At 40.9% G+C, this 9,669-nt stretch overlaps 20 non-coding genes across 20 annotated transcripts; all 20 read right to left on the reverse strand.

The window, feature by feature from the left end:
* Positions 1–101: 101 nt before the first annotated feature.
* On the reverse strand, positions 102–220 carry LOC128744915 (5S ribosomal RNA). Its single transcript, XR_008412526.1, has one exon. It is a non-coding gene; the product is annotated as a 5S ribosomal RNA (ribosomal RNA).
* Positions 221–403: 183 nt separating this feature from the next.
* On the reverse strand, positions 404–522 carry LOC128744781 (5S ribosomal RNA). The gene has a single exon (XR_008412408.1). It is a non-coding gene; the product is annotated as a 5S ribosomal RNA (ribosomal RNA).
* Positions 523–705: 183 nt separating this feature from the next.
* Positions 706–824, reverse strand: LOC128744782 (5S ribosomal RNA). The gene has a single exon (XR_008412409.1). It is a non-coding gene; the product is annotated as a 5S ribosomal RNA (ribosomal RNA).
* A 183-nt stretch (positions 825–1,007) lies between these two features.
* Positions 1,008–1,126, reverse strand: LOC128744814 (5S ribosomal RNA). Its single transcript, XR_008412439.1, has one exon. It is a non-coding gene; the product is annotated as a 5S ribosomal RNA (ribosomal RNA).
* Positions 1,127–1,309: 183 nt separating this feature from the next.
* LOC128744783 (5S ribosomal RNA) lies at positions 1,310–1,428 on the reverse strand. Its single transcript, XR_008412410.1, has one exon. It is a non-coding gene; the product is annotated as a 5S ribosomal RNA (ribosomal RNA).
* A 183-nt stretch (positions 1,429–1,611) lies between these two features.
* LOC128744784 (5S ribosomal RNA) lies at positions 1,612–1,730 on the reverse strand. The gene has a single exon (XR_008412411.1). It is a non-coding gene; the product is annotated as a 5S ribosomal RNA (ribosomal RNA).
* A 183-nt stretch (positions 1,731–1,913) lies between these two features.
* Positions 1,914–2,032, reverse strand: LOC128744785 (5S ribosomal RNA). Its single transcript, XR_008412412.1, has one exon. It is a non-coding gene; the product is annotated as a 5S ribosomal RNA (ribosomal RNA).
* A 184-nt stretch (positions 2,033–2,216) lies between these two features.
* Positions 2,217–2,335, reverse strand: LOC128744787 (5S ribosomal RNA). Its single transcript, XR_008412414.1, has one exon. It is a non-coding gene; the product is annotated as a 5S ribosomal RNA (ribosomal RNA).
* Positions 2,336–2,518: 183 nt separating this feature from the next.
* Positions 2,519–2,637, reverse strand: LOC128744815 (5S ribosomal RNA). The gene has a single exon (XR_008412440.1). It is a non-coding gene; the product is annotated as a 5S ribosomal RNA (ribosomal RNA).
* A 184-nt stretch (positions 2,638–2,821) lies between these two features.
* LOC128744816 (5S ribosomal RNA) lies at positions 2,822–2,940 on the reverse strand. Its single transcript, XR_008412441.1, has one exon. It is a non-coding gene; the product is annotated as a 5S ribosomal RNA (ribosomal RNA).
* Positions 2,941–3,123: 183 nt separating this feature from the next.
* Positions 3,124–3,242, reverse strand: LOC128744788 (5S ribosomal RNA). The gene has a single exon (XR_008412415.1). It is a non-coding gene; the product is annotated as a 5S ribosomal RNA (ribosomal RNA).
* Positions 3,243–3,425: 183 nt separating this feature from the next.
* LOC128744790 (5S ribosomal RNA) lies at positions 3,426–3,544 on the reverse strand. Its single transcript, XR_008412416.1, has one exon. It is a non-coding gene; the product is annotated as a 5S ribosomal RNA (ribosomal RNA).
* A 183-nt stretch (positions 3,545–3,727) lies between these two features.
* LOC128744791 (5S ribosomal RNA) lies at positions 3,728–3,846 on the reverse strand. Its single transcript, XR_008412417.1, has one exon. It is a non-coding gene; the product is annotated as a 5S ribosomal RNA (ribosomal RNA).
* Positions 3,847–4,029: 183 nt separating this feature from the next.
* Positions 4,030–4,148, reverse strand: LOC128744792 (5S ribosomal RNA). The gene has a single exon (XR_008412418.1). It is a non-coding gene; the product is annotated as a 5S ribosomal RNA (ribosomal RNA).
* Positions 4,149–4,331: 183 nt separating this feature from the next.
* Positions 4,332–4,450, reverse strand: LOC128744793 (5S ribosomal RNA). The gene has a single exon (XR_008412419.1). It is a non-coding gene; the product is annotated as a 5S ribosomal RNA (ribosomal RNA).
* Positions 4,451–4,633: 183 nt separating this feature from the next.
* On the reverse strand, positions 4,634–4,752 carry LOC128744794 (5S ribosomal RNA). The gene has a single exon (XR_008412420.1). It is a non-coding gene; the product is annotated as a 5S ribosomal RNA (ribosomal RNA).
* Positions 4,753–4,935: 183 nt separating this feature from the next.
* Positions 4,936–5,054, reverse strand: LOC128744795 (5S ribosomal RNA). The gene has a single exon (XR_008412421.1). It is a non-coding gene; the product is annotated as a 5S ribosomal RNA (ribosomal RNA).
* Positions 5,055–5,237: 183 nt separating this feature from the next.
* LOC128744796 (5S ribosomal RNA) lies at positions 5,238–5,356 on the reverse strand. The gene has a single exon (XR_008412422.1). It is a non-coding gene; the product is annotated as a 5S ribosomal RNA (ribosomal RNA).
* Positions 5,357–5,541: 185 nt separating this feature from the next.
* LOC128744797 (5S ribosomal RNA) lies at positions 5,542–5,660 on the reverse strand. Its single transcript, XR_008412423.1, has one exon. It is a non-coding gene; the product is annotated as a 5S ribosomal RNA (ribosomal RNA).
* A 183-nt stretch (positions 5,661–5,843) lies between these two features.
* On the reverse strand, positions 5,844–5,962 carry LOC128744799 (5S ribosomal RNA). The gene has a single exon (XR_008412425.1). It is a non-coding gene; the product is annotated as a 5S ribosomal RNA (ribosomal RNA).
* Positions 5,963–9,669: the final 3,707 nt, after the last annotated feature.

Consider the following 9,669-nt stretch of genomic DNA (forward strand, 5'->3'; position numbering starts at 1 on the left):
GCCTTCAGTCAAGTGCTAAAATTTTTTTCACCATATAAAAGGAATATAAAAGCATGGCTGCTCCATCAGAACAACAGGAAGAGTATAAAAAATGGCAAAAAGGCCAACGACACGCGACGTTCCCAAGCGGTCACCCATCTAAGTACTAATCGCGCCCGATGTTGCTTAACTTCGGTGATCGGACGAGAACCGGTGTTTTCAACATGGTATGATCGTTGACAATGTCCACCCTCTTCGGTGGGTGTTTTATGCTGTGCTCGATGGGTGGTGCCATTGAGTAAAAGCATAGCCAGCACTTATCTGCCTTCAGTCAAGTGCTAAAATTTTTTTCACCATATAAAAGGAATATAAAAGCATGGCTGCTCCATCAGAACAACAGGAAGAGTATAAAAAATGGCAAAAAGGCCAACGACACGCGACGTTCCCAAGCGGTCACCCATCTAAGTACTAATCGCGCCCGATGTTGCTTAACTTCGGTGATCGGACGAGAACCGGTGTTTTCAACATGGTATGATCGTTGACAATGTCCACCCTCTTCGGTGGGTGTTTTATGCTGTGCTCGATGGGTGGTGCCATTGAGTAAAAGCATAGCCAGCGCTTATCTGCCTTCAGTCAAGTGCGAAAATTTTTTTCACCATATAAAAGGAATATAAAAGCATGGCTGCTCCATCAGAACAACAGGAAGAGTATAAAAAATGGCAAAAAGGCCAACGACACGCGACGTTCCCAAGCGGTCACCCATCTAAGTACTAATCGCGCCCGATGTTGCTTAACTTCGGTGATCGGACGAGAACCGGTGTTTTCAACATGGTATGATCGTTGACAATGTCCACCCTCTTCGGTGGGTGTTTTATGCTGTGCTCGATGGGTGGTGCCATTGAGTAAAAGCATAGCCAGCGCTTATCTGCCTTCAGTCAAGTGCGAAAATTTTTTTCACCATATAAAAGGAATATAAAAGCATGGCTGCTCCATCAGAACAACAGAAAGAGTATAAAAAATGGCAAAAAGGCCAACGACACGCGACGTTCCCAAGCGGTCACCCATCTAAGTACTAATCGCGCCCGATTTTGCTTAACTTCGGTGATCGGACGAGAACCGGTGTTTTCAACATGGTATGATCGTTGACAATGTCCACCCTCTTCGGTGGGTGTTTTATGCTGTGCTCGATGGGTGGTGCCATTGAGTAAAAGCATAGCCAGCACTTATCTGCCTTCAGTCAAGTGCTAAAATTTTTTTCACCATATAAAAGGAATATAAAAGCATGGCTGCTCCATCAGAACAACAGGAAGAGTATAAAAAATGGCAAAAAGGCCAACGACACGCGACGTTCCCAAGCGGTCACCCATCTAAGTACTAATCGCGCCCGATGTTGCTTAACTTCGGTGATCGGACGAGAACCGGTGTTTTCAACATGGTATGATCGTTGACAATGTCCACCCTCTTCGGTGGGTGTTTTATGCTGTACTCGATGGGTGGTGCCATTGAGTAAAAGCATAGCCAGCACTTATCTGCCTTCAGTCAAGTGCGAAAATTTTTTTCACCATATAAAAGGAATATAAAAGCATGGCTGCTCCATCAGAACAACAGGAAGAGTATAAAAAATGGCAAAAAGGCCAACGACACGCGACGTTCCCAAGCGGTCACCCATCTAAGTACTAATCGCGCCCGATGTTGCTTAACTTCGGTGATCGGACGAGAACCGGTGTTTTCAACATGGTATGATCGTTGACAATGTCCACCCTCTTCGGTGGGTGTTTTATGCTGTGCTCGATGGGTGGTGCCATTGAGTAAAAGCATAGCCAGCGCTTATCTGCCTTCAGTCAAGTGCGAAAATTTTTTTCACCATATAAAAGGAATATAAAAGCATGGCTGCTCCATCAGAACAACAGAAAGAGTATAAAAAATGGCAAAAAGGCCAACGACACGCGACGTTCCCAAGCGGTCACCCATCTAAGTACTAATCGCGCCCGATGTTGCTTAACTTCGGTGATCGGACGAGAACCGGTGTTTTCAACATGGTATGATCGTTGACAATGTCCACCCTCTTCGGTGGGTGTTTTATGCTGTGCTCGATGGGTGGTGCCATTGAGTAAAAGCATAGCCAGCATTTATCTGCCTTTAGTCAAGAGCTAAAATTTTTTTTCACCATATAAAAGGAATATAAAAGCATGGCTGCTCCATCAGAACAACAGGAAGAGTATAAAAAATGGCAAAAAGGCCAACGACACGCGACGTTCCCAAGCGGTCACCCATCTAAGTACTAATCGCGCCCGATGTTGCTTAACTTCGGTGATCGGACGAGAACCGGTGTTTTCAACATGGTATGATCGTTGACAATGTCCACCCTCTTCGGTGGGTGTTTTATGCTGTGCTCGATGGGTGGTGCCATTGAGTAAAAGCATAGCCAGCGCTTATCTGCCTTCAGTCAAGTGCGAAAATTTTTTTCACCATATAAAAGGAATATAAAAGCATGGCTGCTCCATCAGAACAACAGAAAGAGTATAAAAAATGGCAAAAAGGCCAACGACACGCGACGTTCCCAAGCGGTCACCCATCTAAGTACTAATCGCGCCCGATTTTGCTTAACTTCGGTGATCGGACGAGAACCGGTGTTTTCAACATGGTATGATCGTTGACAATGTCCACCCTCTTCGGTGGGTGTTTTATGCTGTGCTCGATGGGTGGTGCCATTGAGTAAAAGCATAGCCAGCATTTATCTGCCTTTAGTCAAGAGCTAAAATTTTTTTTCACCATATAAAAGGAATATAAAAGCATGGCTGCTCCATCAGAACAACAGGAAGAGTATAAAAAATGGCAAAAAGGCCAACGACACGCGACGTTCCCAAGCGGTCACCCATCTAAGTACTAATCGCGCCCGATTTTGCTTAACTTCGGTGATCGGACGAGAACCGGTGTTTTCAACATGGTATGATCGTTGACAATGTCCACCCTCTTCGGTGGGTGTTTTATGCTGTGCTCGATGGGTGGTGCCATTGAGTAAAAGCATAGCCAGCACTTATCTGCCTTCAGTCAAGTGCGAAAATTTTTTTCACCATATAAAAGGAATATAAAAGCATGGCTGCTCCATCAGAACAACAGAAAGAGTATAAAAAATGGCAAAAAGGCCAACGACACGCGACGTTCCCAAGCGGTCACCCATCTAAGTACTAATCGCGCCCGATGTTGCTTAACTTCGGTGATCGGACGAGAACCGGTGTTTTCAACATGGTATGATCGTTGACAATGTCCACCCTCTTCGGTGGGTGTTTTATGCTGTGCTCGATGGGTGGTGCCATTGAGTAAAAGCATAGCCAGCACTTATCTGCCTTCAGTCAAGTGCGAAAATTTTTTTCACCATATAAAAGGAAAATAAAAGCATGGCTGCTCCATCAGAACAACAGGAAGAGTATAAAAAATGGCAAAAAGGCCAACGACACGCGACGTTCCCAAGCGGTCACCCATCTAAGTACTAATCGCGCCCGATGTTGCTTAACTTCGGTGATCGGACGAGAACCGGTGTTTTCAACATGGTATGATCGTTGACAATGTCCACCCTCTTCGGTGGGTGTTTTATGCTGTGCTCGATGGGTGGTGCCATTGAGTAAAAGCATAGCCAGCACTTATCTGCCTTCAGTCAAGTGCTAAAATTTTTTTCACCATATAAAAGGAATATAAAAGCATGGCTGCTCCATCAGAACAACAGGAAGAGTATAAAAAATGGCAAAAAGGCCAACGACACGCGACGTTCCCAAGCGGTCACCCATCTAAGTACTAATCGCGCCCGATGTTGCTTAACTTCGGTGATCGGACGAGAACCGGTGTTTTCAACATGGTATGATCGTTGACAATGTCCACCCTCTTCGGTGGGTGTTTTATGCTGTGCTCGATGGGTGGTGCCATTGAGTAAAAGCATAGCCAGCACTTATCTGCCTTCAGTCAAGTGCGAAAATTTTTTTCACCATATAAAAGGAATATAAAAGCATGGCTGCTCCATCAGAACAACAGGAAGAGTATAAAAAATGGCAAAAAGGCCAACGACACGCGACGTTCCCAAGCGGTCACCCATCTAAGTACTAATCGCGCCCGATGTTGCTTAACTTCGGTGATCGGACGAGAACCGGTGTTTTCAACATGGTATGATCGTTGACAATGTCCACCCTCTTCGGTGGGTGTTTTATGCTGTGCTCGATGGGTGGTGCCATTGAGTAAAAGCATAGCCAGCACTTATCTGCCTTCAGTCAAGTGCGAAAATTTTTTTCACCATATAAAAGGAATATAAAAGCATGGCTGCTCCATCAGAACAACAGGAAGAGTATAAAAAATGGCAAAAAGGCCAACGACACGCGACGTTCCCAAGCGGTCACCCATCTAAGTACTAATCGCGCCCGATGTTGCTTAACTTCGGTGATCGGACGAGAACCGGTGTTTTCAACATGGTATGATCGTTGACAATGTCCACCCTCTTCGGTGGGTGTTTTATGCTGTGCTCGATGGGTGGTGCCATTGAGTAAAAGCATAGCCAGCACTTATCTGCCTTCAGTCAAGTGCGAAAAATTTTTTCACCATATAAAAGGAATATAAAAGCATGGCTGCTCCATCAGAACAACAGGAAGAGTATAAAAAATGGCAAAAAGGCCAACGACACGCGACGTTCCCAAGCGGTCACCCATCTAAGTACTAATCGCGCCCGATGTTGCTTAACTTCGGTGATCGGACGAGAACCGGTGTTTTCAACATGGTATGATCGTTGACAATGTCCACCCTCTTCGGTGGGTGTTTTATGCTGTGCTCGATGGGTGGTGCCATTGAGTAAAAGCATAGCCAGCACTTATCTGCCTTCAGTCAAGTGCGAAAATTTTTTTCACCATATAAAAGGAATATAAAAGCATGGCTGCTCCATCAGAACAACAGGAAGAGTATAAAAAATGGCAAAAAGGCCAACGACACGCGACGTTCCCAAGCGGTCACCCATCTAAGTACTAATCGCGCCCGATGTTGCTTAACTTCGGTGATCGGACGAGAACCGGTGTTTTCAACATGGTATGATCGTTGACAATGTCCACCCTCTTCGGTGGGTGTTTTATGCTGTGCTCGATGGGTGGTGCCATTGAGTAAAAGCATAGCCAGCACTTATCTGCCTTCAGTCAAGTGCTAAAATTTTTTTCACCATATAAAAGGAATATAAAAGCATGGCTGCTCCATCAGAACAACAGGAAGAGTATAAAAAATGGCAAAAAGGCCAACGACACGCGACGTTCCCAAGCGGTCACCCATCTAAGTACTAATCGCGCCCGATGTTGCTTAACTTCGGTGATCGGACGAGAACCGGTGTTTTCAACATGGTATGATCGTTGACAATGTCCACCCTCTTCGGTGGGTGTTTTATGCTGTGCTCGATGGGTGGTGCCATTGAGTAAAAGCATAGCCAGCACTTATCTGCCTTCAGTCAAGTGCGAAAATTTTTTTCACCATATAAAAGGAATATAAAAGCATGGCTGCTCCATCAGAACAACAGGAAGAGTATAAAAAATGGCAAAAAAAGGCCAACGACACGCGACGTTCCCAAGCGGTCACCCATCTAAGTACTAATCGCGCCCGATGTTGCTTAACTTCGGTGATCGGACGAGAACCGGTGTTTTCAACATGGTATGATCGTTGACAATGTCCACCCTCTTCGGTGGGTGTTTTATGCTGTGCTCGATGGGTGGTGCCATTGAGTAAAAGCATAGCCAGCACTTATCTGCCTTCAGTCAAGTGCGAAAATTTTTTTCACCATATAAAAGGAATATAAAAGCATGGCTGCTCCATCAGAACAACAGGAAGAGTATAAAAAATGGCAAAAAGGCCAACGACACGCGACGTTCCCAAGCGGTCACCCATCTAAGTACTAATCGCGCCCGATGTTGCTTAACTTCGGTGATCGGACGAGAACCGGTGTTTTCAACATGATATGATCGTTGACAATGTCCACCCTCTTCGGTGGGTGTTTTATGCTGTGCTCGATGGGTGGTGCCATTGAGTAAAAGCATAGCCAGCACTTATCTGCCTTCAGTCAAGAGCTAAAAAAAATTTTTCACCATATAAAAGGAATATAAAAGCATGGCTGCTCCATCAGAATAACAAGAAGAGTATAAAAAATGGCAAAAAGACCAACGACACGTGTTGTTTCCAAGCGGTCATCGATTTAAGTTCACGACAACAGTCCGTGAGCGGCACGGGCTATTTAAAAGGGTTGATTGTGGGCCCCGGACCGCAGTTCGGCCATTACTGTTAATCGATGGGTGGTGCCACTAAACGCAATATTGACTGTTTGATCGACCGGAAGAAGTAGGGTAATTGATCTTGAATGGACCTATTTAGCGCTTTTTAACACCACCACTCGCACTCCTGGTCAATTTACTCGTCATTTATAAATAATATGTGGTGATGTTACTATTTGTTGGAAAGTACTACCTTTTTTCTACATTATCAGTACTTTAAAAATGTATAATTGATGAAACTTTTATTAAATATATCGTTTTTTGCCAAAGCCTTTTTTTGATCTTGAATGGACCCAACATGATCTTGAATTGGACCTATTTTTGATTTTGAAATGGACCTAAATTAGGATTGTCATAGTTTCTTCCATGTAAATGAACAAAATAATAACAAAGAATTTTTTTTAATAGTACAACTATACTACTGTTATTTATTAATAGGACACAAGGTTGAACAGCTTTTACCTTTCTTATACTCTGTTAGAAAGGTATGAAAGTCGGTTGAAAAATTTGAAATCAGTCACAGTCGCCGAGGGTCTTGTTTTTATGTCAGCCCAACAATTGAACAATGTTTCAGTGACATGATATGCGTTATGTATGTATCTGTGTGTGACATTTGTATATTGGGAATTTATTATTACCTGTATTTCAAATATGGTTGAAACGATTTCTACGTCATAAAAAAATTATGTCGCCTATTAGTTTCAAAAATTTAAACCATTCATTACAAATATGTAATATAACTTGTTTTAAACGTAGTTTATCAAGTACAGTGGGGTTCGAGTTTTTATTTAGTGACTACATATTTCGAAAGGTCAGACTTTTACTGACGTAGGACTACGTCTTACTGCAAAGCATCTAAAGGTTTGCGACAGCCCCTGTCGAACATTTTGAATATAAAACCGTTGCAATCGTGAAAAATTCGTTAATTAGTGGTAATTATTCAATTTTTGACACATTTATATGCAATTTTTTCAGTTGAAAAATGGTCTAGATTTTGCCACGGTTTCGATTTTGGCAACATAGGCGACACACATTTGTTGTCAAATTCGAAATCATACTGTAAATGGTGCTTGAAAAAATTAGACTTGGTAATTCTACTAGATTTAAAGGTAAGCTTAGATACTAGGTTTTAATTTTAAATGATAGTCGATGAAGAACTGTAACAGATAGAAAATAGGAAGTTTCAAAAATGAATACTTTAGATCTCAGAGTCACTCAATTTCGGTGGACAAGGAGGTATTAATTTTATCACAAGTCAGAGGGGAGAGATGCTTAAAGAAAACTTTACATCCCCCAAGAAAAAAATCAGAGGGGTTGTGTATAAGATGCGACCACGGATGACGTAGTACAACGTTAGTCGGGTTGCATGATTTTGAATATTTTACTAAACTGATTTTTAATCTATCTGTCAATCGACCAAAAGGTGATGTGAAGTCAACCTGCTTACTTATCGGCGGAATATAAGGCCTTTGCAAAATATTTGTTAAATTTTTGTCACCCCCCTTTGGAAATTGGCTTGAAAAATCGGGGGGCTAAAAAAATTTGGAGGATATGAGTATAAAATCAATTGTCCGTGGGCTCTACAGCCTGAAAAACTCGAAAAATGACTGTACTTAAAAATTCTAGCACGAAACAGAAATGGAAATTCGAATTCGGAGTTTCCGAAAATCGTCCAAAAAAAATTCTCTCGTTTTTGTCTTCTTTTCGTACATTTTTGCATGGAAAATAATAACGTATATATTAAAAGCAAGAACAGATTTGGTTTTCACAATTTTACTTTATTCTGAGCCTCATAATTATTTTAACTAAACTAGAAAATTATCAAATACAATATTATTTTTTTAGGCATATCCAGTTCGAAAATGGTCCAGATATTGATCCAAATTTTATATTTTATGCACCATATCATTATCCAGGCCTTTACCTAATTTCTAAATCCTCCATTGACGCACAGATGATTTTATTGCCAAACCGGGTAATTTTGTAGGGCGGTTGGGCATCACAAAGTTTCACGAGGGTGAGGAAGTTGGCGTTCTTAACCATCAGAAGTGGCTGCTTCTTTTTACTCAGACGAGTCTGATTTTGTGACTACAGGATCCGGTTGAATTTTATTGGCCTTAGGGTTTTCGATCAACGCGCTAAAGGTGTTTTGAAGCTTGGTATATGCTTGATTAACGTGTTTAAACTATTTCTAATCTGAGTTTTGTCAAAACTTAAACTTGCAGCAAAACTTTTTGCTGTATTTATATGGAAAATACAGGACGTTATTTGTCCATGAAAAAAAATTTTGATTCCAACCATTTTTACGATGTTGCCCGTAGATAGTTAAGCAGGGATAACCACTTTAAATAGAGTTTGGAATATTAGCTTCGTAACTCAATTCGAAGTTCCAATATTAGAGTTTCCTATACAATAAAGCTATATATAAATCTTCAGAATTGTATTCTCAAATAACTTGTTTCATTCGAATTCGAACACATAACAAAATGGCGGACATTGAAACATAAAAGTATGGTTTTCTAAGCGAAAAAATTGACTTTAAACATTTCTAAAAAATTCAAAAATTACAATATCAAGAAAAGGATGGGTCAAACACTAGATAATTTTGTTGGCTTTCAAACAAAAAAAGAATCATAAGAATTGCTTGAGCCGTTCTTGAGATATTTATGGTACCGACTTTCAAAACCTGGTTTCGAGAAAAACGACGTTGAAGTTTTTACTCGTTGTTTAATCGCTCCAGACATGCGCGGTACAAATAGCTGTAACTTTGTCAATATTTGGAATTCATGCAAACGACTTCAAATCCCTCTTATCTTTTGATCCATCTTATCTTTTAATCAATGATGGTTAAAATTTTTGTACAATACTGAGAATAAATTAAGTTTATATTGTTTTAAGCATAAAATGACATATGTTAGCTAACTAATTAGGAAGACTTTTTAGTTTCAAAACTAGAGGCTACAATGTACAAACACTATGAAGCAACTACGAAAAAGGATGAGTGATAGTTCGTTTTATCAATATAATTAAGTTTTTATTTAGGCTATAAATCAAGCCTACTTTCAATATCCCGTGCTTATAGATTAATTATAAACGGAGATACTATAGTGACAACAAACAGTTTTATATGATTTGGTTTTAATCACCGTGCACTTATGTGAATGTATTCAAATTTTCACCGATCGTGATCAATTTGAATACATTCACAAACAGTTTTATGGAATATACAACGGCGTGTTCGTTAGTGGTAGGCAATGATAGCTACCGCCAGTGATGTCTCGGAGCGCAAAACTAGGTCCATTCTAAAATCAATACTAGGTCCATTCAAGATCAAAAAAGGGGGTTAACATTTTTAAGGAATTTGAAGATTTTACTGGTTTTACTGAACTTTTAAATACCTAAATTGAAA

Source organism: Sabethes cyaneus, chromosome 3 (genome assembly GCF_943734655.1).
Source record: "Sabethes cyaneus chromosome 3, idSabCyanKW18_F2, whole genome shotgun sequence".
NCBI lineage: Eukaryota > Metazoa > Arthropoda > Insecta > Diptera > Culicidae > Sabethes > Sabethes cyaneus.